A 27,478-nucleotide genomic window follows, 5' to 3' on the forward strand; every position below is an offset into this window, starting at 1 on the left:
ACTCATATGTTTATCTCAATGTCTTTTGAAACTTATAATTGCCTCCTTATCCTTCACTTTCTTTCCTTATATGGACCACTCTCTGTATTAAAGAAATGCTCCTCATGTGTTTCTTAAACTCTTTATCCTTTCACCATAAAATATGCCACCCGCCTTGAAATTCTACGCCATGGCAAAAAGACACCTGAATTCCACTTAGTGATAAGGCTCATGGGTATTCAAATACAAAAAGATCACGCTTCAAGCTTCCACATTCCATGAAAAAAAACACCCACTCCTTCTTACTCAAAACATTCATTCTAAGAAAATCTCTTCTCAACCCTCTCCAGCTGAAATTATTTCTTCCAGGTAACAGGGAGACCAGAACAGGACTCATACCCCAGAAGGGGCTCACCAACGTCTTGTACAAACTGAACATAAAGTTCTAAAAGATAATACATCGAACAATACAGGGCAGAACAAGCCCTTCGGTCCTCGATGTTGCACTGATCTGTGAACTATTCTCAGCTAGTCACCCCACACTATCCCATCATCATCCATGTGCTTATCTAAGGATTGTTTATATCTCCATAATGTGGCTGAGTTGACTACATTAGCAAGTAGGCCATTCCACGCCCTTATCAATCTCTGTGTAAAGAACCTGCCTCTGTCATCTGTCTTAAATCTATCACCACTCAATTTGTAGTTATGCAACCTCCTACAAGCTGGCATCATCACCTAGGGAAAAGACTTTCACTGTCTATCTATCTAATCCATTGATCATCTTGTATGTCTCTATCAAATCCGCTCTAAGCCTTCTTTTTCCAATGAGAACAGACACAAGTCTCTCAGCCTTTCCTCATAAGACCTTTCCTCCAGACCAGGCAACATTATGGTAAATCTCCTCTGCACCTTTTCCAATGCTTCCACATCCTTCCCGAAATATGGGGATCAGAACTGTACATAACATTCCAAGTGCGACCGCACCAATGTTTTGCATAGTTGCAGCATGAGATTGTGGCTCCAGAACTCAACGCCTCAACGAATGAAATGTAATGCACCGTAGGTCTTCGTAACAGCACTAGCCACCTGAGTGGCAACTTTCAGGGATCTATGTACATGGATTCCAAGGTCCCTCTACACATCCACGCTACCAAGAATCTTTCAATTTGACCCAGTGCTCCATCTTACAGTTATTCCTCCCAAAGAGCATCATCTCACATTTAGCTGCGTTGAACTCCATTTGCCACCTTTCAGCCCAAATCTGCCATTTGTCCAAGTTCCCCTGAAAGATGTAACATTCTTACACACTGTCCACTACTCCACCGACCTTAGTGTCGTCTGTAAATTTACTAATCCATCCACCTACGCCCTTGTCTAAATCATTTATAAAAATGACAAACATCAGTAGTACAAAACAGATCCTTATGGCACATCACTATTAACCAGACTCCAGGCTGAATATTTTCCACCAACCACCACTCACACGGCCTTCGTTCAGAAAGCCAGTTTCTAATCCAAACTGCTAAATCACACTCACTTTCATGCCTCAGCATTTTCTCCAACAGCCTACCATGTGAAACAGATCAAAGACTTTACTCAAGTCTATGTATACCACGTCAACTGCGCAAAACGCCGAACTCTGAGCATTGAATGCAAATATGTTAAACAACCTCTTAGCCGCCCTACCTATTGCGACTCAAGATTGAAAGGATCGTGTACCTTAAACCTGGAACTTTCGCTTCCACAACATCATTCAAGGCCTGACTTAAAATTGGATAAGTCCTGTCTTTGTTTGTTTATCAAAATAAACTAGCTCACACTAATCCAAATTAGAATTCGTTCGCAAGTCTCTGTCTCGTTGAGACAATTGATCACAATCTTTTTATAATCTTCAATGACATTCATCACTGTCCCATATACGACCAATTCTGATGTCAGTTGCAAACATAATAATCATGCCTTCTATGTTCTCAGCTAAATAATTTATATGGTGCAGGAGATTCGACGTTTCGGGCATAAGCCCTTTTTCAGGAATGAGGAAGGTGTGCCAAGCAGGCTAAGATAAAAGGTAGGGAGGAGGGACTTGGGGAAGGGGAGTTGGGAATGCGGTAGGTGGAAGGAGATTAAGGTGAGGGGGATAGGCCGGAGAGGGGTGAGGCGGAGAGGTCAGGAAGAAGATTGCAGGTCAAGAAGGCGGTGCTGAGTCCGAGGATTGGGGCTGAGATAAGGAGCGGGGAGGGGAAATGAGGAAGTTGGAGAAATCAGAATTCATCCCTTGTGGTTGGACGGTTCCTCGGTGGAAGATGAGACGCTCATCCTCCAGGCGTCGTGTTGTCATGGTCTGGCGATGGAGGAGGCCAAGGACCTGCATGTCCTTGGCGGAGTGGGAGGGGGAGTTAAAGTGTTGAGCCTCGGGGCGGTTGGGTTGGTTGGTGCAGGTGCCCAAGAGATGTTCTTTGAAATGTTCCACAAGGAGGCGGCCTGTCTCCCCAATGTAGAGGAGGCCACATCGGGTGAAGCGGATGCAGTACATGATGAGTGTGGATGTGCAGGTGAATTTGGGACAGATATGGAAGGATCCCTTGGGCCTTGGTGGGGAGTGAAGGGGGAGGTGTGGGCACAAGATTTGCATTTCATGCGTTTGCAGGGGAAGGTGCAGGGAGTGGAGGTTGGGTTGGCGGGGGATGTGGACCTGACGAGGGAGTCACGGAGGGAGTGGTCTTTCTGGAACACTGATAGGGGAGGGGAGGGAAATATATCTCTGGTGGTGGCGTCCGTTTGGAGGTGGCGGAAATGACGGCGGATGATACAATGTAGCTGGAGGTTGGTGGGTTGGTAGGTGAGAACCAGTGGGGTTCTGTCCTGGTGGCGATTGGAGGGCGGGGTTCAAGGGTGGAGGAGCGGGAAGTGGAGGAGATGCAGTGGAGGGTATTGTCAACCACGTCTGAGGCGCAATAGCGGTCTTTGAAGAAGGAGGCCATCTGGCTTGCTTGGTATTGGAATTGATCCTCCTGGGAGCAGATGCAGCAGAGGTGAAGGAATTGGGAATATGGAATGGCGTTTCTACGGGGGGCGGGGTGGGAGGAGGTGTAACCTAGGTAGCTGTGAGGGTCAGTCGGTTTATAGTAAATGTCCTGTTGAGTCGGTTTCCCGAGATAGAAATGGAGAGGTCGAGGAAAGGGAGGGAGGAGTCTGAGAAGGACCAGGTAAATTTTAGATCAGGTGGAAGATGTTAGCAATGTGGATGAACTGTTCAACCTCCTCGCATCTTCCACAGCTACACTGGCACCACCCCCCACCTTTTCCTCCGCTACATCTGCTACCAGGAGGACCAATTCCCATACCGAACAACCCAGATGGCCTCCTTCTTCAAAGACGGTAATTTCCCCTCAGACGTGGCTCACGGTGCTCTCCATCGCATCTCCTCCACTTCCCCTCCTCTGCCCTTTAACCCCGCCCCTCCAATAGCCACCAGGACAGAACCCCACTGGTCCTCACCTACCACCCCACCAACCTGCAGATATATAGTACCATCCTTCGTCATTTCCGCCACCTCCAAAAAGACATCATCAACAAGGATATATTTCCCTCCCCTCCCCTATCAATGTTCCAGAAAGACCACTCCCTCCACGACTCCCTCATCAGGTGCACATCCTCCACCAACCCAACCTCCACTCGCAGCACATACCCCTACAACCGCAAGACATGCATAACTTGCGCCCACACCTCCCCCTTCACTTGCCCCCCACCCCCAAGGTATCCTTAATATCCATCACAAATTCACCTGCACCTCCACCCACATAATTTACTTCATCCACTGTACCCGATGTGGCCTCCTCTACATTGGGGAGACAGGCCGCCTCCTTGCAGAACGTTTCAGAGAACAACTCTGGTGCACCCGCACCAACCAACACAATCGCCCGAGGCTGCACACTTCAACTCCCCCTCCCACTCCACCAAGGACATGCAGGTCCTTGGCCTCCTCCATTGCCAGATCATGTCAACACGACGTCTGGAGGAAGAGTGCCTCATCTTCCGCTGAGGAACCCTCCAACCACAAGGGATGAATGCAGATTTCTCCAGTTTCCTCGTTTCGCCTCCCCCAACATTACCTCAGTCCCAACCCTCGGACTCAGCACCGCCTTCTTGACCTGCAATCTTCTTCTTGACCTCTCCACCCTACCCTCTCTCCGGCGAATCACCCTCACCTTAACCTCCTTCCATCTATTGCATTCCCTACGCCCCTCCCACAAGTCCCTCCTCCCTACCTTTTATCTTAGCCTGCTGGCACACCATCCTCATTTCTGAAGAAGGGATTATGCCCGAAACGTCGATTCTCCTGCTCCTTGCATGCTGCATGTCCTACTGTGCTTTTCCAGCAACACATTTTTCAGCTCTGATCTCCAGTATCTGCAGTCCTCACTTTCTCCTAAATAGTTTATATAAATGATAAACAAAGTGGGCATAGCTGGTAACATCCCTCCAGTCTAAAAAACAACCTTTGATTATTTGCTCTGTGTAGGGTCAGCCCCTGGTCATAGGTGGCACAATATGGTCGTCCGTGGACATACATACGGCGGCAGCAACAGAATTAGTCTGCCTCGTCCAGCATTATATTGAGTGCATGAAGTGGCACAGTGGTAGCTTTTAAAAGGCCGTTTCCCAACGTAACAGAGTCTACGTTGAACAAAGAATCTTACCAAATAATTGAAAGAGAGAACTGCAAAAAGTCCCTCGCTGCAGATGAGTGTAGGAGACAGTTCGATAAGAGATTGCAAGATCAGACAACCTGACATCTGTCACACGCATTAAACATAAGAGTGGGATCTCATAGTATCAGAGACAAATGGTAAGTATGGTATTATGACTCTGGAAAATCTCGGAGATTGGAGAAGTTCATTGAGTTGTGGAAGTGATTGAACTTCCGTCTTATGAATTAAATATATGTTATCTTAGGAGGAGAAATTGTTACTCACCGAAATCAGCATGTGACTAGAATGAGTTATAATACAGTTCCAAGTTTGAGCAGTCGTGAAAAACAGAAACTACAGCTTTCGAGGAACAGGAGGATTGGCTTGATCAAGATGGGCTTATGCTCGAAAGGTCGATTCTCCTGATTCTCAGATGCTGCCTGACCTGCTGTATTTTTCCAGCATCACTCTCCCGAGTGGGAAAGAAAGATGAGCAATATAGTTTGATGGTGATAACAATGAATAAAATTAATTCCAGAATTCAAGCAACCATTAAATGTAAGCGAGCTTGGTTAATGTCTCGAAAAGAGAATAATCGTAGACATTGAAATGTGGATTTATGGGATACTTTGTAAGCTGCCAACGCCTGATGATGACAAAGTCTGGTAAGCATCATAAGACCATGGGAACCTAAGGCTGCCACGTCATTGCTCAGGTTTTTCACAGGATTGGATGTATACATAAAGGGGAAAAGAATAATGACAAATGTTCGGGTACTTATTGGATCAAATTAGCAAGAGCAAGAGTCTATCATGTGGAACCTTGTCAAAAGCTTTTTATAAAAGCAAGCTGACTGGTCAGGAATCTCTCCAAGGAAGCCATAAGACGTGTGGTTTATTGGAAAGTGTAGTTCAGTGTAGTTCAGACTTATTGAAGAAGCAATAAGTCGCAATTATTATTTTCTCAATGCAATTGATGAAGCCTCTTTTTCAAATATTTCAACATTGGACGTTGAACATCAGTTTGTTTAAAGAGCCAGGAGAGATAACCTATCCGCACCTAATTATTATAATGCTCAGGAAATGGCAGCTGTTTAGGTGTTGAATTGGCCAACAAGTGAGAAAATTGAAAAATAAAGAGAAAACAAAAACTAAATGTTTCTTGCCTGGGCTTGGGCAGCAAACAGTATCGTTTTCGAAGCTGCCAGACAAGGAAGCTGTTTTCAGTTTTGCTGTCTGTAGCTATTTTCTTGTCATCAATTTGTTGAAAGTTCTGAGAGAAGAACACCTATTTGCAGCAAATAACGAAGGTGTCTACAAGGGCATTCAGATTTTTTTATGCTTTTCAGTGACTTCAGAATTCATGCAAAATATATACGACTTGAATACCACCATCATCAAAGTATTTCATGAATGTCTTGTATTTGGCGATGAAATGGTTATTCACCTGGCAAATTAGCATTACTTTTTAAGTATTGATTCATTAACTGTGTTTGCCTGTCTGCCTTTGATATATATTCAAAGACAATTGGATTTAAATCACAGATATTGCCTTACCCTTCATTTGTCCTCTGAAAAAGCTACATTTTCTACTCAACTGGTTGTTTGGAAAGCTTGTTTAACAACAATCGAGCAATTTTGCTGGACATTTAATATTTTGTTCTAATTTAGTGCTGGAGAGGGTAATTTGGGTTGGGTTACTACCCATGTGCCTTAAAATGATAAGAATTTGCTGGAACCATCGTCATCAATCTCTCTTCCAAATTGAATGTTATTGCAATGTTAGACTGATGTTTTATTGCATCGGTATTGACTGGATTCATGTCGCACCTGAATCATGATTGAAAGGATATAACAGTGGTCGAGCATGTCTGTGCTTTCGTTGAAATATTTGCTTATCTCATTAAAGTTTCCAGAGAATCCCACTGCTTTGTCCTGAAGCCAATATTCAGACAGCAATGATGTTCTTTTTAAATGTCGAAATAATACCTTCGTCCTCATTTAATCACTGTGCATGTCACTTTAGATCAATTTCAGGTCCCATGAATTGCACATCCATTCCAATTAAAGTGCAATAATCAGAAAAAAAAACACCAATCTGCTCACTGCAATGAAAGTCATAATGGAAAAAAAGCAAATTTGACTAATTAATTCCCTGGAGTTTGAAATGCATATATAACCATGTATAAATATAGTTATGTTTCGATGATTAATGAAAAGTGCTCAGAGCATCCGTCAGAAATGCATGAGATACCAAGAGGTTTGGTCTTTGCCATTTATTATCCAGTCCTTGCAGCTATTGGTCTTCCAGGTAAAGCGTTGAGAGTTCTAAATGTAGATTTACTGATTAGTTGCGTCTGTTCTCCAGTTTTACCAGTACCACGACGGCAAGAGCAATAAATATTGTTGTCTCCAATTCAATAGGTTGAAGCATTTGGATTCAACATTGTGATATGTTCCGTGAAGGTGGATATATAATGTAGTATATTTCTACTGTGCTAAAGTCATGAGTCACAACTTAAAACCAATTCAGCTGCATTATTGGCAACGTCAGACTTGGTCAATCACTAAGCAGTTACTATTCTGTAATAGTATATCCATCGCTGCATTATTAACGAAACTTTCAGGTTATCATCACATTTTAGTTTTCTTTTGTGGAGGTTATTTCCACCATCATCCCGTCATACATCTGGATTGATCGTGCAATTTTCTTTGAAGAAAAGGGGAAATATGCATGAATGCATTTTTGCTTCAGTAATTTCCATCTGCATTTAATGACTGATTTTAACGAAGTGGAATAATTAGTTTTCGAAATGTTCAAAGATATATAACAATATTGTGTTTCTGCTTTAAGTGAAAATTGGACTTTGTCACTAATGCACAGAACGCATTTGTTTTTGTTTACAGTCACTAGTGCTGGCAGTTTAAGCACTGCACGTTCATTCTACATTATATGTTTCTGATTGTTCTAATGCAATGTTTGCTAATATGGAATTTCCATCTGTCATAGAGTCATAGAGGTGTACAGCATGGAAACAAACCCTTCATTCCATCCCGTCCATGCCGACCAGATACCCCATCCCAATCTAGTCCCACTTGCCAGCATCCAGCCGATACCCCTCCAAACCCTTCCTATTCATATAAACAACCAAAGGTATTTTAAATGTTGCAATTGTACCAGCCTTCACCACTTCCTTGAGTAGCTCATTCCATACACGTACCACCCTCTGCGTGAACATGTTGCCTCGTGGATCCCTTTTATAGCTTTCTCTTCTCACCCTAAGCCTATAATAACGACTTTCGACACGAGCCTGGACTGTTTCTAGTTTTGTTGTTCTTCTAAAATTGAATGAATCTCCACAATTTGTGACATTTCTTGTATTGCATTTGCAAGGTTTAATTTTAAAAATGCAAATGAGAAACGCGTCATTATTTATCATGACTGTGCAATCAACTGAGCTTTGTAGATTGCCTCTTTCAACATATTCTCTTTGTTGGGAGGATTTGCTTTACTTTGGTATTTTTATGCTTGTGACATATTAAATGCACTTTTAAAATTTATTTTTGTCCTGGAATTGGTCTCAACTGAATGAAGTGGTGAATTTTGGTGGGCGAATTATTGATGTCTGCAAAGATTTCTAAATAATATTCCTTGTTGCGTCATTAATTTCGTTTCCACGTTTCAATGTTTAATTCAAAAGTCAATTATTCCACAAAGTAAGGAATGATGTCCAAATTATGATTTCCTTCTAAAATCTTGAAACTTCTGAAAAAGTACTGTAATATCGGAAACTTGCTTGTAATCAGAAGAAGAAATTGTCCGATTATAACACGCTCTCTTTCTTTCTTCCAGCTAATCTAATAGTGATTGCAGTCCTATCTCGAAGAACTTGTGGTCTCTCTCGATGTATCACTTACTATTTGGTGGCAATGGCAATAACAGATCTCCTGGTCATGGTCACAGCTGTGATTTTAAATCGGATTGTTGGGATTTATTTCCCATCCAGTTTCCTTTCTATCACACCAGTGTGCAGTTTTCGTGCTGCATTAAATCTGGCAGTTATTGACAATTCTGCCTGGTTAACTGTCGCTTTTACTTTTGATCGATTTGTGGCTATATCTCACCAGAACCTGAAAGTAAAATATTGCACCAAGAAGGTGGCAGCGTGGGTGATAGGGGTAGTCTCTGCTCTGTGCTGTATGAAAAATATTTTCATATATTTTCAATTTGAACCCAGATACATAATTAACAATACACCCTGGCTATGTAGCATAATGACTATGATTTATACGTCACCCGCTTGGACTGCATATGACTGGATTCGTCCCGCTTTAAATCCATGTCTCCCTTTTATTCTCATTGTACTACTAAATGCACTGACAGTGAGATGCATCCTCTTGGCCAATAGAGCCAGGAGAAGACTCCAGCTTCAGAATAATGGAGAGACTCAGCATGACCCAGAGATGGAGAAACGGAGAAAGTCCATTATTTTACTCTTTTCCATCTCGGGCACTTTCATTCTATTATATTCGTTATTTTTCGTGAACATTCTCTATGTTCGAATTGCGAATGTTACATATTCGTCAGGATCCACTTTGCGTAATTCCACATTTTATTTGCAACAAACTGGATATATGCTCCAGTTATTGAGTTCCTGCATCAACCCATTTATATATGCTGCAACGCAGAGCAAAATTAGAGATGAATTAAAGAAATGTATGTCGAACTTATTTATTAAAACGTTTAAACATTGATAAGAGGATAGTCTGAAATCAATTGCATGCTTTAGTGCAGCCCATCCTCCTCTTGACAGGCAGCAAAACATGCGGGGTTTGTTCGACATTGCCTTACTGTTAAATTCAGAAATGTACGAGGAACGTTGCAAGGCTATAAAAGCCAGAGCAGTAATTCGTTTGCAGCAAATTTCCAATTGTCCTTCCCCGGCTTATTCAGGATTTGTCCAGAATGTTAATGTTGTAAGTGGGATTGAGAGTGTGAGTCAGACATGAGGATTCTTTCCAATTATTATTGTGCATTTGTTCCTATTTCGAGACCGTTGCAAACAACTACAGCCATTGCTACTCATTCGTAATTTATTCTCGAATCAGAAACATAGTACCACTTCTTTGATCAGAGCTATGAAACTTGTTGAAGCTGTGTCGAGTATGCACAGACGTCTGAAACAGTAGCTGTACCTTTAGTCGTGTTGACAAACCAAGAGTCCTGCCAACGTCCTGACACTGTGTGTAGGGGGCATTACTATTGCATTTCAAATACGATTCACAGCAAACTTTCACTGCACTTGTAAGCTGCAAAAATATAGAAAAGCAGCAAAGAATTAAGAATACAGCACAGAAACGCATGCTTCAGCCCTCTAAGATTGCATTGATCCAGATCCTCTAACTAAACCCGTCGCCTATTTTCTCAGGGTCTGTGTCCTTTTGCTCTCCTCCTATTCATGCATCTGTCTAGATATATCTTAAATGATACTATCGTGCCCGTCTCTGCCACTGCCACTGGCACTGCATTCCAGGAACCCACCACTCTCTGCCTAATGAACTTCCGACACGTATCTCCCCGAAAAGATGCCCCTCTCCACTTGAATGCATGCCACCAAGTAAGTGAATCCCCGCACTCTAGGAAACACCTCCTTGCTATCCACCCTGTCGAAACCTCTCATGATTTCGTGGACCTCAAACATGTCGCCTGGACTTCTGTCTTTCTCATGAAAACAATCTTAACCTATTCAGACCCTCTTCAGCTCGCGACCTCCATGCCAGACAACATCCAGGAGAACCTCCTCTGCACCCTCTCCAAGGCATCTGCATCCTTTTGATAATGTGGTGACCAGCTCTCTACGCAGTATTCCAAATGTGGCCAAACTAAAGTCTTTTCAACTGTAACATGACCTGTCAACTCTTGTACTTAATATCCCATCCGATGAAGAAAACATGCCATATGCCTTCTTCAATACTCTACTTTGCCACCTTCACAGAACAATGGACCTGAACACCCGATCTCTCTGAACGTCAATTTTCCCCACACCTTTCCCATTTACTATATGGGTGGCTCTTGAAATGTATCTTCGAAAATACATCAACTCGCATTTGCCTGACTGAACTTCATCTACCATTTATCTGTCCAACTCTCCAATCTATACACACTCTGCTCTATTCTCTGACAGTCCCCTTCACTATCTGCTAGTCCACACATCTTCGTGTCATCAGCAAACTTCCTAATCCTTTCCATGACAAATCTCTGTCTCCTGCTGCTTAGCCAGTTCTTTATCAATATAGCACATACACCCTGGAGTCCAAGCAACATCACCTTCTCAATCAGTCTACCAAGGAGAACCTTATTAAATGCCTGACCGAATCCCATGAATATGACATCTACAGCTCTTCCCACATCAATCAATTTTGTCACTCCCTCTCCGAATTGTATTAAGTTGGTAGGATATGACCTTCCCTGCACAAAACCATATTGTATATCGCTGATAACCCCTTTTTCTTCCAAATTGAATTAGATCCTATATCTCAATATCTTCTCCAGACATTTCTCTACTTCTGACGTGAGGATCACCAGTTCAAAGTGACCTTTATTATCTCTGATCAACCTTCTTGATTCAAGGATTTAAAGAGAGAGAGTTAAGAAGAGCGAAGCGAGGACATGAAAATCTTTAGCAGGCAGAATAAAGGAGAAATCTAAAGCTTTCTATAGGTATTAAATTAGCCTCCCTCCAGTATAGAAACAGGCCTTTCAGCCCACCAAGTCCACACTAACTCTCCGAAGAGTAACCCACACAAACCCATTCGCCTGCATTTAGCCCTGACTAGCACACCTAACGTTATGGGCATTTGAGCATAGCCAGTTCAACGGGCCTGCACCAGGCTGTTTGATGAAACTCACAGAGACACGGGGAGAATGCACAAATTTCACTCAGACGGTCGGCAAAGGCTGGAATCGAAGCCGGGTCCTGAACGTTGCGTGGCTACCCGGCAAACCACTGAGCCACAGTGCCGTATGTGAGGAACAAAAGGATGACTAGCATAGGAATAGAGCCAGTCAAAGGCAGAAGTGAGAAGTTGAGAATGGACACTGGAAATCAGAGAGGTACAAAACGAACATTTCTCATCTCTTTTCACTCAGGAAAAGGAGAATACTGCAGAGGTGAAGAATGAGATACGAGATGTTGGAATAGAAATGATCAAGGTTAATAAGGGAGACATGTTATCAATTCCAGAAGGAGTGAAAGTAGACAAGTCCCCTGGGCCAAATGAGATTTGTCCGTGAATTCTTTGGGAAGCAAGGGAGGAGGTCTTGGGGGCTTTGGCTTTGATCTTTGAGTCGGCTTATCTACAGGATTAGTTCTACAGGACTGGGGGATTGCAAATGTTGTTCTATTATTCAAGAAGGGCAGTAGAGATGACGCAGGTAATGATAGACTAGTGAGACTTTCATCTATTGTAGGAAAATGTTTTGGAAATGATTATAAAGGATCGGATTTATAATCATCAAGCAATCAACAATTTGATTGCAGATAGTCAACATGGTTTTGTCAAGGGGAGGTCATGTCTCACAGACCACATAAAGGCTTTTGAGAAGGTGACCAAGCAAGTGGCTGAGAGTTTGGCAGTTGATGTGGTACACAAGGATTTCAGTAAAACCATTGATATGGTTCCACATGGTCTGTTATTGAAGAAAATGCAGAGGCATGGGACTGAGGATGATTTAGCAGTTTGGATTAGAAACTGGCTTTCTGTAAGAATGCAACAAGTGGTTGTCGGTGGAAATTATCCAGTTACCAGTGATGTGCCACAAGGATCAGTTTTGGGACCATTGCTGCTTTTCAATTTTTTTATAAACGACTTAGACGACGGCATAGGTGGTTAAGTTAGTAAGTTGCAGATGACAGTAAAGTTGGTGGAGTAGTGGAAAGTGTGAAAGAATGTTCCAGGCTGCAGGGGTTTTTGGATAGACAGCAGAATTGGGCTGAGAGGTGGCAAATGGAATTCAATGCACAAAAATGTGAGGTGATCACTTTGGGAAGAATAACAGAAAGGCGGAATATTGGGTCAATGGAAAGATTCTTGGCAGTGTGGATGTGCAGAGGCATCGTGGTGTCCATGTACATGGATCCCTGAAAGTTGCCACCCAGGTTTTTAGTGCTGTTAAGAAGGCATACAGTGTGTTCGGTTTTATTGGTAGAATGACTGAGTTCCGGAGCCGTGATGTCATGCTGTAACTATACAGAATGCTAGTACGGCAGCCCATGGAATTCTGGTCTGGTCGCTCCATGACAGGAAGGATGTGGAAGCATTGAAAAAGGTGCAGAGGAGATTTACCAGGATGTTGTCTGGTCTGGAGGGAAGGTCTTATGAGGAAAAATTGAGAGACTTGGGTCTGTTGTCATGGGAAGGATGAAGGCAAACAGGGGGTTTCATGGAGACATGCAAGATGATCAGAGGATTACACCGGGGAGACAGTGAATGTCTTTTATCGATGATGATGACGTCAGCTTGAAGTGAGAGGGGGCATAGCTACAAATTGAGCAGTGATAGATTTAAGGCGGACGTTAGAGTCAGGTTCTTTATTCAGACAGTGGTAAGGGCGAGGAATGCTCTGCCTGCCAATGTATTTAGCTCACCCACAATAGGGAGATTAAAACAATCCCTGTATAAGCAAATGGATGATGATGGGATAATGCAGGGCTATGGGCTTAGATTAGTTCACAGGTCGGTGCTACATCGAGGGTCAAAGGTACTGTTCTCCACTGTATTGTTCTATGTTCTTCCTTTAAAACCACTTTCATCTTTGTTCAAGAGTATACTAAAACTTCAGGAAATTGTTTGGTCCTGAATGTTGTCAAATTCTTGAGCGATGTTGAAGCTACGCATATCCAGGCAAATGAGATGTATCTCATCACACTCCTAACTTGGTTTCTAAAATTGTGCGAACCTTTTCGGAAGTCCGGTGGAGAGTTACTGGCAGCATGATTCAGAGTCTCTGAGCTGCTCTCGTGGCGACAGCATGAATATGATTAGATCAGTTCAATTCCGCCTCATGATGTTGACCGCCAGTGGTGGTCGTGTAATTGAGTGTCACAAGACAATGGTCAGGTTGTCTTTTGTTTGGAAATGGTCCATGCCTGGCACTTCTCTGGTGTGAAACACGTTTGGATCTTTTGTCATCTCAAGCTTTGTTAACGTCATGGTGTTGCATATTTTAGTGTGCATTGCTTCCACACCAGAAGACTGGTCATTGTGCATTCACCGGCAAAGCTGCAACTTGTGATCTTGTGATGAAGTAAAGCCGCTGAAGCTGAAGGTTGGGCCGAAGACACTCCTCTGTGAAACTCCTGCAGTGATATCCTATAGGTGATTTGACAGACCTATAACGACCACAGCTTTTTTTGCCAGACAAAACATAAATCACCAGAGAGTTACCTCCTGTTACCCACTGACGTCAGTTTCAATGCATTCTGTCAAATGTAGTTTGACTTTCAATTTCAAGGGCAGTCACTTCCACCTCATCTCTGAAAACCAGCTTCTGATTTCTTTTAAATTAAGATTCTAAAAACATTGCGACGTCATTTTCCTTCACTTTAATGATGATCAAGACTAGACTGATGGAACAGTGAAAGACCTCATTTTTTTCCCCCTTGTTTGTGTGTGCAACCAGTAGGATGGTATATTTTCTACATTTTCATGGTAGATGTCAGTGCTGTGGCTGTACTGGAACAGCTTGGCTTTGTGTGTGGTACATTCTGGAATACAAGACTTCAGCACTATTGCCAGAATGTTACCAGGGACCGTAGTTTTGCAGGATTCGGTGCCTCCAGACGATTTTCTTTGAGCTCACAGCGTGAGTCCATTTTGCAGAAAACCCACATCTGTGGTGGCAAGTGCTTCTGGAGGTAACGGACCTAAAATGTATAATGGGATTTGATCTATGGCCAGGTGAATGCACTTCAAATTTGAAAAAACACATGGAGTTTCCAGAGACCGAATAAAAGCTTGAGGAAGTAGAATTTTGAAATAAATGCGTCATATTTAGCGAAGGGGATAGTGCACGCATACAGACGTCAGGCAAAAATGAAGATCAGGATTCCAAGAAACGAGGTGCACATGTACGACATAATGCGGACATAGCTCTGTTACATGAGTTGACACATGGAGACAGATTTATATGAACGATGTAGTTGAATTAAAGCATAAATTAATCGTTTAAAGCTTTAAATTGAGGAAAGGGGTTATCAATAAAAGTTGCATGATTTGTGTATAAGACAACATGATTAGATTCCCTGCAGTGTGGAAACACGCCCTTCGGCCCAACAGGCACATACCAAAGATTAACCGACCCAAACCTCCGACTAATGCACCTCATTCACAATTTAAGCAGGGCCAATTCATCCAACCTGCACATCTTTGGACTGTGGAAGGAAACCCATGCATACACGGGGAGAAGACACAAACTTAATGCAGACAGTCACCCGACCTTGGCATCAAGCCCAGCATCCTGGTGTTGTGAGACAACAGTGCTAACCACTGAGCCACCGTGCCACCTCTGCTGAGAGCAACTGGATGCCGTTGCCTGCATTTGCAAATGCAGAGATTTTAAATGTCTTTGGTGAAAGTGAAAGTATGAGGACCTGGCATCCAGAACTGTCAAAGCATAACTGAAGAATTAGACATTGCAGTGGGAAGGGAATGAACTGAAAGTTTTCACAATGCGTGATAGCAGGCTGAAGAGAAGTCCGCGCCATTTCCTAACCTTTTCTTCCAAAAATCGGGCTTCCAGATATAGATTCTTAGCCAATTGCTAATTATGGGATTATTTGCATAGCTCTCATTTTCTCATCTTCATCAAGTACTTCTCCATGGTGGTGATGTCATTTCTACATTTAAACAGATCACTTGTCCATTAACGAGAACAAACTATTTTTTAACCTTTAACAGGTATGATTTCCCAGATCCCCAAAGAGCATAATTTCTTCCAACTGTCCATTTCAACCCTCCATTTAATTATATTTATGCTTCACTAGCATAATGAGCCTTCATTCAAGTTGCATGTTTCACCTTTCTCATTTGTGATATTAAAATGTCTTGAGAGACACAATTTGTTCACATTCAAGGTGCACATAGTTCTCCTGATCGATACCGAACATGCAAACACAAAAGTATTGTCCTCTCTGCAGGTAGTATTTTTTCTCTTCTTGCGAACATCTCAGGCTTTAAATACAATTCTGATGTTACTGATGCTTACAGATAACATATATTTGTATTCAAAATCATATTGTAAATTTAGTTTTCACGAATCAATATGTTCATAGATATGATTACACACCATTATAGCAATGACAACAGTGAATCTGAGCATCCTGGCCCAGAGATATAGACACTGGCACCGATAGTGGTAGTTTGCCATAGTCAAAGACACTGCAATGCGCCACAATACTTTTATCTTGTTCATAATTTATGTTGTCACAGTAGAGCGCTTTGCCATGTGGCAGTATGCTGTAAATTTGGTTGATTTGCATTATGGATTCTCTTGCTGTCGGAGTATTATCATTCCCTGCCATGAAATAATCGTAATTGCACTGTGTATTGATATTGTTTTTTGTGTAAATCATCACACACAAAATGCAGCTTCATGCCCGCAAGATGCTCAGTAATATCTTGCTTAAATTTTGCACTGCATACGTGCTGTTCATTGTGCTGGATTATGAACAACAGCTCTCCGGTGATTTGGTGCTGATTCTATACACGCATTGTGTTTCGATTTTGCTTCAGTTTAGCAACCTATCTGAAAAGGTACATCTCAAGCATTGCTGTGGTACTGCTGCCTTGGAACGGCGCTAGAAACGACAATGGTTGACTCAGAAGCGGCAGAGCTACCCACCTCATGAAACCTGGAAACGCTACGTAGCTGACTTGCTTCACTCTTTACTGTCACCACTTTGCAATGGCATCAAATGATTACCTGGAGTTACGCCTCTCACAATTTCCATGCAGACCAATTTCTTTCCATTTATACAAGCGCCCTTTTCCTAGAATGTTCTCCCCACGTGAAGCATTTTGTCTGTCCAGCATGAAGCACAATCAACTACCACTGTGTCAAGCTCTGCTTCTTAGATTTGCCAATCTCTCAGACTGCTCTTGTGATCAGTCATTTTAACATGTTGAATAAGGGTATTAATGATTGCATTTTCTTTAACTACGTCGTCAAACTGTACCTGAGCTCTGAAATTCCCTGCCAGCTCTTTACAGTACGACATAAGCGGCTATACTCAGAGATATATTTCTGTAACAGAGTGAATAAAAATTGAATGAAACAAGCTGAACGCGATGGGCAAGTGACGTGAATATTTACAAGCTTTTATATTATTCAAATAATCTCTTTTGCGCACTTATAACCTCATATGTTGTCTGGAATCATAGCATACTTATCGTGTGGAAGCAGGTCATGTGGCCCATTGAGTCCTCACTGAACCTAACAGGAATCCCTCCCAGACCCATCCGCTCCCTCCTCCCCCTTGCTCCCACTCTATCTCTGTGACCTTGCATTTTCCACGGTCAGTTCACCGAGCCTTAAACAGCTAATTGGGCAGTGATTATGAGCCTGACCGAAGGAATATGAGGCATCTCCAGATGTGTAACAGTATATTGGGTCTCCATGGTTTCGACAGATCTGGGCATGTTTACAGCTGTGATAGAAAACAGTATTCTACGTGTTTATCGTCCATTCCATTTGCTATCCTTCAATCCAGTCTGTCGTTTGGTGTTTTTTTTTGATAAAGGGATTCAGAGATTGTTCTTTCTGATAGTGGCTTCTTTCACGTTTGATGGTTCAATAGCTATGTGCTACCAAAACAAGAAGACAAAACCCTATTACAAGAAAAAGTGAGCTCTCATATAGAAACTAACTGTGAACTGAATTCTGCTGTAAGCATCTCTCTGTACTTTGGACAAGTCTTCTTCATGATTGACAGTGTACCCTTTTTTTTCAAGGGAAATCAATAAGTTTTATTTCACCATTATTAGTTGTTTCTGCCTGGATTCTCATCATTTTAACACATTGTCTGCCAGTTATTTTGATTTTACTGCTCAATGCTGTGAAAGTCAGTCATATTCCAATGGCCAATAACGCCCGTATTACATTTTACATATAGGAAACAAACATCAATATCGATTCTTTGTTCTTTTTGTTCATGGCACTCACTGCGTCCCATCTACCCACACATTGTTTCTTGCATTCTGTGATCATAACAAGCTGAATGAATTTAGAATGCACAACGTGCAGTAGTGTACCCTACTCTCAGTTGGTTTCCACTTCTGTTGTTCATACTCACTTACTGCATATGCATTCCAACTAACCCATACATGTGGTCATACATGTGAAGTAAAGTGCTTGAGGTGCAGTAGTAGCGTCTTTACTACTGAGCTAGAAGACCAAAGTTCAACTGCCACTCGCTGAGGGTTGTTTCCTCCTCCATTTGTGCCAAACCTCTCCAGTGTTAATCGACCTGCACCTGTGCAAACCAGGGTGGAATATAGCATCAGACCTCTGACTTGTGCCTTATAGATGGCCTTTTTCCATTGCCAGGCTTTGTGGAGACAGAAGATGATTTGAACTCTACACTAATCTGCAACTCTGATCCGGCGCTGAAAACAGAGTTTCACATGAGTAATGAAAAGGAATATAGGATTCAAAATGTTAACTTTCTCTCTGCAAAGATGCTTCCTGAGCTTGTCGAGTATTTATGGTTTTATTTCAGATTTACAGTATCCAAACTGATTTGTTTTATTCATTTGTGGGTCACAGACTGACCAGCATTAATAACCCATCCCTATTTGCCCTTGAAAAGGTGGTGGTGATCTGTCTTCTTGAATCGCTGCAGTCCACTTGCTGTGTGTTGATCCACAATGCTGGAAGCTTGAAAATTTCAGGATTTTAACCCAACGACTGTGAAGGAATGGCGGTATATTTCCAAGTCGGGGTGGTGAGCGGCTTGGATGGGAACTTGCAGGTGGTCGTGTTCCCGCTGGCCTTTTCATTCTCGATGGAAGTGGCCGTGGGTTTGGAAGGTGCTGTCGACAGATCTCTGGTGATGTTCTACGTAGACAGACCAGTGCAATTTCTACAGAATTAGACGAATACAACATGAAGTTTTTATTGTGTTCGGAAGAAATAATAAGTGTCATCAGAAAGTACATCGCTATCTTTGAGATAAAAACGGGTATGAATAAGATTGTATTCAACCAGTCATGCAATTATGGGGCGGGACTTTTCCCAGATTTGACCTCTTCGCTTGGCTGCACCGGAACTTTATTTGGCTAACAATACATCGGCCAGAGATCGAAATTAATCGCAGTGACAGCGACCAAGGACAATTCGCACCTTCAAGCTTGACCATGAGAGAACCTATTTGTTTCAGCCGTGAACTGAAAACCCAGGCCATGAACTTTTGTAAAGGTAGTCAAGGCATTTTCCAATCCCTGGACATTTCCCATTCTAGAATCAGGTCAGCAAAGTATGGAGAATTGCAGCTGCACTTATCTGTTTTGTTTTGATAAACATGGTAATTTGTGTAAAAGCTTTAACCAACTAATTAAACCCCTTGAGCCTGACTCGTATAGAAGTGTGGAAACTTACAGTGCAACATGCAATGTGATTCAAACCTCTGACAGAAATGCACATATCACCAAACGGCCTGCTGTTTTCCATTTATTATAACTTTCTTGCAGCTATCGGGATACCAGGTAAAGATTGGTTATTATTACCGAACTCACTGATTTGTTGAATCGACCCTCTTTGCTTCACATTAATAGTCCATTTTCACACTGCGGATATCTCTTCTCCAACTTTAAGTAGTCTGATTTTTTCTTTAATAGTTAGGCTGTTCTATTTTAAGATTGCATTTTTAAAATCTATCCTTCAGAATATTCTCCGCGTTATTTGAGTTATTTTACTTGACTCGTTGACTGTGTTTGCTATTATTAATCGTCTATGTTATGAATATGCTTTATCTTCATTCCTAGTTAAGTTTCTTCACGATGTTTCCACATTGACTTTCTCCATGAATTGAGAGCTGAAGGAGGGCATTCTGCTCATCTTGTGTGTATCGGCTCTGCAGATAAACAATTCAATTGATGCTATTCTCCCACATTCTCCCTGTAAAGCTGCACAATGTTCAATTCAATTTTGAACTTGTTGCCTCCATCATGCAATCAGGCAGTGTATTCCTGCCCTCAATGGTAGCTGCGTGTACAGTTTTTACATATCAGTGTAGATTTGACCATTGAGTGCGAAGATTTTTTTGTCAGACGTTTCATCACCACACTAGCTAACCTCCTCAGTGAGCCTCCAGATGATGTTATAGAGGCTCACTCATAATGTTACCTAGTATGGTGACGAAATGACTGTTAATGAACCTTCTAGCTCAGCGAGCAAACCTACATGCAGAACGTCAACTAGAGCTGCAAACCTCAAAGGTTTATTCACATAGTTTTTGGTTACTCAAATGTAAGTAGATGCTCCAATCAAACTTACCTCAGATCCCTTTAATGATATTATTTCTGTCTGTACCAGTATCATTTCGATGTCTGTTTTTTTTCTGTTATGCAAGTAAAAGGACTGCTGCGAGTGAAAACTGTAAAGTTATTACAGTGTAAATGTCAAAATGTTGCAGTATTGCTGATGTTGCTATCGCCATTTCTTCATTCAGATGCCCCTTTGTAGATTGATACCTGTTCTGCTTTGGGCACTGTCACTGCGGGTGAATTCATAGAGAGCTGTTCTGAGTAAATGGAAACATACGATGCTGTTGACTGTGTTGTTTAATGCAGATGATTGCATTGTCATGTCGGTATAAATGTCAACCAATTCTGTTGTTGTTGTTTTGGAGGGGGAATTATCACATTGTTATCATGGTGCAAGTTTGAATATGTTGGATAACTGACACTTAAAGTCAGAGATGATGACTGATTGTTTACAGTGTTTGAGCATTTCATGACAGAAGCAAATTAAAGCAGTTATTGAATCAACTGTCGTGAGCACTGTGTTACTGATAAATACATTGAGAATACAATAGTGTCCGGTCACTGAATTACCGAAATTCCAAACACAGTAACATTATTCTCCACCAGAAAGTTCGCTCTTTAAACTTATTTATCCTCTATCTGATTAACTGCTGCTTCCTTCATATTCACGATTGACGAAGCTGGGATTTCGTGAATTACGTTTCGAAAACAAATATCCATCTCTGCACAGAAATACTGATTACATCTGACAGTAAGCTGCAGCATTCAGGGCAGTAGGAGATGTTATCGAGAACAAACCAAGTTATAGTCCAACAGGTTTATTTGAAATCACAAACTTTCAGAGCATTACCCCTTTGTCAGGTAAAGAGAATGAAGCAAAAACTAGTCACAACTGTTTGGCATTCACACAGATATCTGCAAACTGTACGATTTTGCTGAAATTTGAACTAATGATTTCATTGCTCTCACTCTCTCGGACATAATTCTCACTGTTCCCTCTTCATTCTCTCTGTTTCAGCTAACGTGTCAGTGATTGTAATCTTATACCGAAGAAAATGTGGTCTCACGGATGTATCATTTACTATGTGGTATCCATGGCGCTTGCAGATCACTTGGTCATTACTGTTAATGTGATTATAAACCGGACTGCTGGCATTTATTTCCTATTCAGCTTCTTATCCATCACACCAATATGCAGTCTCTGCGCTGTCCTAATTTATTCAGTCATCGACATTTCTGCCTGGTTAACGATCGCTTTCACCTTTGATCGATTTGTGGCCATTTGTTGCCAGAAACTGAAAGTCAAATACTGTTCAGAAATAACAGCAAAGTGGGTGATAGGAGGCGTCTGCGTGCTGAGATGTTTTTAAAATGTGTTTTCATATTTTATATTTGAACCATTGTACATAATTAATGGCGTGCCCTGGTTCTGTGTTCTAAAATAAATATTTAGTACCTCACAGGCCTAGGCCGCATATGATTTGATCCGTTCCATTCTAGTCCCCTGCCTCCCATTCATTCTGATTTTGCTGCTCAATGCTCTGACTGTCAGGCATATCTTAGCGGCCAATCGAGCCCGCAGGAGACTCCGAATCCTGAGCAATGGAGAGGATCAGACTGATCCAGAGATGGAGAAACGGAAAAAGTCCATTATCTTACTCTTTGGCATTTCAGGCAGTTTTCTTCTGCTGTATTCGGTATTTTTTGCAACAGTGTTCTACGTCCGAACTGCAAACGTTGTTTATTACTCGGTTTATGATGATAACATATCATACTTTATCCTGGAGGAATCCAGGTACATGCTTCAGTTGCTGAGCTCCTGCATCAATCCATTTATTTATGCAGGGACCCAGAATAAGTTCAGAGACGAGTTAAGGAATGGGTTGAAATATCCACAGAGATTGCTTCTTAAACTTTTAAAATGTTGATTTTTTTTTAAAAGGGTGCCCTGCTCACTTCAGGCAGATTAGTAAAGAACTTCAGGTCATTTATTATCTTTCACATGCGCAGCCAGATGCTTCGTTCCACCAAGACTGTTCAGCTCCACCCCTTTGTCAGTCAGGACTGTCTAATTTGGCCAGAAATTTCCCTGTTGCTCCACCGCAGCAGTAGCCATAAGTCCATGGGTGTTCCCTCATACTCACGACCACTCTCACCTGCTCATTCGCCTGAATGATAATTATCAAGTTTGACATCAGTGGGTTCCATATTTGAGCAGCTATGGCTGGGCAATCTTCATTGGAACTGAACATTGGAATTTGCTGTGTAATAATAATGCGCCGAGTTACTTGATCACATGCACTCTATAGGTAATGAAACATGGATAATTGAGATGTCAATGTAATTACATCCTTCTTCTAAACTGCTCATTCCTGAAATACCAGTTCATACTTGCTCATTATTAATTGTAGTCTTATTCTGTCATTCAATGACACTTAACGACATGTTCAAATCTTCTATATTTGCTTTTACTTGCAATGGCATTTCGAGTAAATTGCAAAATTTAACCAAAATCCATCAGAATCAACCATCAGTTTAGCGGAGTAAAATCTGTCTCTCATCAGCACTATTGATAAAGTCGTCACAATACAACCAGTCTTGCTGAGTGGGAGCACGTGGCAAGTGTGTGGGGCTGAGTAAATGGCATGGCTGGTGAAAGAAGGCTATAGACTCCATGCTTTAGAAGAATATATGACAATGTCCTGATATTGCCACAGCTGATACCCAGATGTCCCGGAAAATTCCGTACAGGAAGAGGAAAAGGAAAATGTATAACCCTCTGTGCATTCACATACTGTCGTGGTCATTCACTTGTGGAGTGGACGTGAATAAATACACACAGTCCTCCAAACCCCTGAGACAGCGGGATGCCACAATGGATGACTTCTGTGTTTGGTCAGGACTTCATTCACACCTTCACTTGCTGAATCACATTATCATAACGGAAGGCTCTTGCCTCATGGTATTGCCATCGAATCGGACATCCAAGGCCCTGGGATATTCTGGGACCTCAGTTCAAAATAATGAGCTTATTGTGATGGTGGAGTGACTTTTTTTTATTATTGAACATGTTGGAATCAAAAATAAATAGCAGTCTCGGTCGAAGTGAGAACTTTCTTTTCTTCATCGCGTTATACAGCACAGAAACAGACACTTTGATCCAAACACTCTATGTCATCCATAATCCCAAACTAAACTCATTGCACCCCCTTGCGCTTGGCACGTACCTCTCAAAATATGTCCTATGCATGTACTTATCTAAATGTCTCTTAAACATTGCAACCATTCCCGTATCCACCACATTCTCTGGAGGTTCATTCCATTCCCAGTTTGAAAAAGATGTCCTTCATGTCTTCTTGCAAATCTTTCTCCTTTCACGATAAAAATATGCCCCTGGCCTTGAAATTCACAACCCGAAGAAAAAGACACCTGCCATTCACGTTATCTATACCCTCATGATTCTATAAACGTCTATTAGGTCACCCCTCAAACTTCTAATTCCAGTGAAAAAAAATTCCTATCTGCCCAGCCTCTCCTTCTAACTCAAACCATCCACTCCTGGAAACACTTGAACCCTCTCCAGTTTAATAATATCCTTCCTAATTCATGGCGAGCAGAACTGAACACCACGCAAGAAAAGTGAGCACCAACGTTTGTACAAACTCAACATGACGTGCCATTTCCTAGACTCAAAGATCTGAGCAATGAATTCAAGTGTGGTAAATTTCTTCTTAGCCACCCGATCTACATGTGGTGCACTTTACAAAGCATTGTGTGCCTGAACACCGAGGTATCTCTGTTCAACAATACCATCCAAGACCATACTTTTTATTATATAAGTCCTGCTCTTGTTTGATTTATGGAAATGCAATACCTCGCATTTATCCAAATCAAATTTTATCTGCCATTCCTGACCTAGTTGATCAAGATTTCTTTGTAATCTGAGATGACCTTCTTCAGTGTCAACTATGCGACCAATTCTACTGTCATCCTCAACATTGTTAATCATGTCTTCGATATTATAAGACAGTTATATAAATGAATTAACCTAAATAGAGGGGCTTGGGAGGTCCCGTTATACGTGAAATTAGAAAACCCTACTTGGAGGAGGTAAGTGATGTGGCAGATGATTACCTGACAATAAAAGTGAAGGAGAGAACAGGCAAACATTTTTATGCACCAAGGAATTATTTTTAAAAAGTAGTGAAATTGAAAGGTGGAATGAATTTAAAAGATTTGTATATAAATGCACAAAGAGCTCAAAACAAAATTAATGCTTTAATACTGCGAATAGAAACAAAAAGGTACGATTTTGGTAGCGATTATTGAAACATGGTAGCAAGGAGACCAGGTCTGGGAATTGAATACCCGGGGATACTCAGCATTTCGGAAAGACAGGCTGAAAGGAAAAGGAGGTGATGTGGCATTTCTTAGTGAAGAAGGGGATCAGTGCTGTAATGAGAAATAACATCAGCATGCTTGATCAAAAAGGTTGAATCAGTCTGGGTTGAAATAAGAAATAGCAAAGTGCAAAAGTACTTGTTAGGAATAATCTATAAGTCCCCAAACAGTGTTTCTTCAGTGGGGCACTGTTAAAAACCAGGACAATTAGAGGTTAACAACAAAAGGCACCGCAATAATCATGGGTGATTTTATCATGCACGTACATTGGAAGCGTCAATTTGGCAAGAGTAGCCTGGAGGATGAGTTCATTGAATATTTTGGAGAATTGGAAATACTGTTGCAACTACACAAGGTATTGGTGAGACCATATCTCGAGTATTGTGCACAGTTTAGGTCCCCTTATTCAAGGAACGATGCAGGGACATGGGAGGCAGTTTAGAGCAGATTCGCTCCATTTTCCCAGAGGTGGAACGGTTTATTCCTACACTCTCAGGAATTTAGAACAATGAAGGGAGATCAAATTGAGGCATTCAAGATGACATCAGGTGTGGATAAAGTAGACGTGGAGCGGATGATTCCGCTTGTGGGGCATTCTAGGACGGCAGGTCACAGTCGTAGGATACGGGGTAGTAAATTTAAAACAGAATTGAAGAGAAACTTCTTCTAAGAACTGTGAGTCGGTGAAATTCACTATGCCAAAGTGACGTGGATGCTGGGACAGTGAGTAAATTTAAGGAGGACTGAAATGGACTTTTAATTGATAATGAGTTGAATGGACATGTAGAGAAGGCAGTGAAATGGGGGTGAGGAGCACGTCAGCAATAACTGAATGGTGGAGCGGACACAATAGGTCGAATGGTCTAATTCTGCTCCTACATCATAGGAACTTATAAAACTGACAAATAAAAGTGGACCCCGCACTGATCCCTGTGGAACACTGCTGGTCCGAATAACAACTCTCCACCATCATTCACTGTGTTCTGGCAGCCCCTGGTCAGCTGTAATTTACCCACCACAGAAGTCAAGCTTACTGGTCTGTAGTTCCCAGGCTTTCCTTTGCAGCCCTTCTTGAATAATTGCACAATATTCGCTATCTTTCTGTTTTCCTGGACCACGCCCTTGTCTAATGATGATGCAAAAATATCAACCAGCTGCACGCAATGTCTTCTCCAGCGTCTTGTAGTGTTCTTGGATACATGTGATCAGGACATGGAGATTGAACCTTCTTCGTATGTTCTAATACATCCAACACCTCCTCTGTTGTGATGTACACTGTCCCCAAGAAAATACCACTAGACTCCCCAACTCATCGTGTATTTCTCCACGGTAAACACAGAGGAGAAATATTCATTGGGAAACTCGCCCATCTCCTGCAGTTCTACACAGACGTGCCTACGTTGGTCCCTGGCAGTCCCTATTTTCTCTCTCTATAGTTATTCTTTCCCCTTTAATATAAGTAGAAAACATCTGAATTCACACTAATCTTCACAGAAAAGGCTATTGCATGCCCGGTTTTCACCATCTTGATTTTCTTCAGTTAATCTCCTGTATTCCTGGCATACCTCCAGGGATTCTCCTGATTCCAGTTGCCTGTACCTGCGCCAAGCCTCCTTCCTTTCTTCTTGTCAAACCTCAATATCTCTTGTCATCCAGGGTCCATATTCCCGTCAGTCGTGCCTTTCACGCTCACAGAAACATATAGACTTTGAACTCTAGCTATCACACTTTTAAAAACCTCCCAACTTGCCACAGGTCCTTTTGCCGGTAAATAAGCTACTTCAATCAACCCCCGCATGCTCTTGTCTTATTCCACCAAAATTTGCGTTGCCCCAGTTCAGAGCCTGAACCTGTGGATCAGTTTTGTACCCCTCCATAACTATTTGAAAATTAACAGATATGTGGCTTTTGGTCCCAAGTGCTACCCCACTGTCACCTCCCCCATCTGTCCTACCCTAATTCCCAAGAGTAGGTTGTGTTTTGCCCCTTCCCGAGTAGGACCCTCTGTCCGCTGCTTAAGGAAACTTTCCTCAACACACTTACCAATTCCAACACATCTGAGCCCGAAACACTCTAGCAGTCTCATTAAGAAAATTAAAATATCCTAATATTTCATTCCTAATGCTCCTGCAAGTCTCCTACATCTCCCTGAAATTTTGTTCTTCTAATTCCCGTTGACCATTTGATGAAGGAGAAAATACATTTCCATAAAATGTGCATTGGATAGTCTCTATCCAGTGTGAATGAGTTCATATACAGTTAATTGGGATCATTTGCAAACGCTGCATACAAACGGATAAATTCATGAGCATTTTAGCCACAATGTCAGTACAAATAGAAACAGAACTGGCGTGAAGGTAGAAGACAGAGGGTGGTGGTGAAGGCTTGCTTTTCAGACTGGAGGCTGGTTACCGGTGGAGTGCCACACGGATCCGTTCTTTTTGCACTACGTTTTGTCATTTATATAAATGATTTGGATATGAACATAGAAGGTATAGTTAGTAAGTTTGCAGATGACATCAAAATTGGAGGTGTCATGGACCACGAAAATTACCTCAGAGTACATGGGATCGTCATCAAATGGGCCAATGGGCTTAGTAGTGACAGATGGAGTTTAATTTAGATAAATAAGAAGTGCTGCATTTGGGAAAATCAAATCTTAATAGGACTTATACACTTAATGGTAAGGTGCTGGGGACTGTTCCTAAACAAAGAGACCTTGGAGTTCAGGTTTATAGCCCCTTGAAAGTAGAATCACAGAGGTAGATAGGATAGCGAATTCAATTGAACTGAATTGAATTGAATTGACGAGTACTGAGGCACAGTGAAAAGCTTTGTCTTGTGAGCATTACAGGAAGATCA

The sequence above is a fragment of the Hemiscyllium ocellatum genome, chromosome 27, assembly GCF_020745735.1.
Source record: "Hemiscyllium ocellatum isolate sHemOce1 chromosome 27, sHemOce1.pat.X.cur, whole genome shotgun sequence".
Taxonomy (NCBI): Eukaryota; Metazoa; Chordata; class Chondrichthyes; order Orectolobiformes; family Hemiscylliidae; genus Hemiscyllium; species Hemiscyllium ocellatum.